The sequence below is a fragment of the Bison bison genome, unplaced genomic scaffold, assembly GCF_000754665.1.
Source record: "Bison bison bison isolate TAMUID 2011002044 unplaced genomic scaffold, Bison_UMD1.0 scf7180017858164, whole genome shotgun sequence".
NCBI classification, from domain to species: Eukaryota; Metazoa; Chordata; class Mammalia; order Artiodactyla; family Bovidae; genus Bison; species Bison bison.
In genome coordinates, this window is record NW_011488737.1 from 12834 (window position 1) to 14145 (window position 1312).

Here is a 1312-nt window from a genome sequence, read left to right on the forward strand (position 1 = left end):
GAAGTCAATGATAAACTTCACAAAAAGACAGATTTCACGAGTTACAATTTTGCTTGTTTCTGAAAAGTGCAAACCAGAATAATAGTCCACACATACATATTTACAACTATTTTAATACATTGGTGACATGTTGTGATCTAAGCATCCAAAATGTTTATAACCATTCTGGAAACTCAGTAAGATGCTATTTTATTTGTCTTCATATAGTTTCTACCTTCAAACATCCACTTGTTTTCCTGTTAAGAAAAGTAACTTCAAATGACATGTGATCTAAGCATCCAAAATGTTTCTAACCATTCTGGAAACTCAGCAAGATGCTATTTTATTTGTCTTCATATAGTTTCTACCTTCAAACATCCACTTGTTTTCCCGTTAAGAAAACTAACTTCAAGTGCTTTAAAGGGCACTATTTTTTCACTTAGTCTGTATGTTTTTAAAGCATTCTGTGCTATTTACTTATTAAAAGCTTAATGACTGAATGAAGATAGTATGAATGGATTGACTATATGTTCTGATGCTGAGCTGGCTGTTTGGTTCACTTATAATTGGTAAATAAATTATTCCTTTAAAGTGAGCTTCTTTCACTTAAATTGTTTGAGTGGGGAAAGCACTTTTGTTATCCCCATTATAATTGTTTGTGAGGTAAGTATGGACAAGGATGTAACAAACCAGGGATATGTGAAAATATCAAAGCTCTAAGGAAAGAGAATCACGTATTTTTTCCAGAAAAATACTTTGTTAGTGAAGGCATGCAAAATACATAGTTTCTTAAGCTACTGATGAATGTATTGTGAAGTCCGTTTATCTTCAATGAAAATAAAGTCATTGCATATATTTCCATTACATAGCCATAGTCAAAAGGTTGGAATGTATGTACCCACAGCATAGTATTTATGGTAGTCTATTAAGTTCTATTAAGAACTGCTTTTTATTATTATGTTTTTGGGGAATCAAATATCCTCCATTAAAATTTTGATTTTTTTGTGTATAGCTTTCACCCAAAACCAACATATTTTACATATCCCAATTTAGGAAACAGCTCTTAGATACTATGATTTGAACTGCAAAATGTTAGCTACCTTCCTTAACTAGTAAGCTAAAACTTATTATAATCAGACTTTCATTTAGCTAAAACATCAAAGCCATAAAATAAAGCATATTTAAATGCTTTCATACTGCTGTAAAATTTCATTTGTGAAAAATACCTGGGGAAAACATCTTTTTTTTTTCCCCTCTAATGTTAAGTTTTGTATCTGAGCAATATTATTTTTATTAGTTATCATTGGCCAATATTATCCTTATGTTTACCTAT

General features: G+C 30.5%; 1 protein-coding gene across 1 annotated transcript in view; it reads right to left on the reverse strand.

Moving 5' to 3' along the window:
• LOC105004796 (putative uncharacterized protein DDB_G0282133) overlaps window positions 1-1312 on the reverse strand; it is a gene marked incomplete at its 5' end in the record, with an annotated part of 7740 nt that overhangs the window by 4372 nt on the left and 2056 nt on the right. The window lies entirely within an intron of this gene.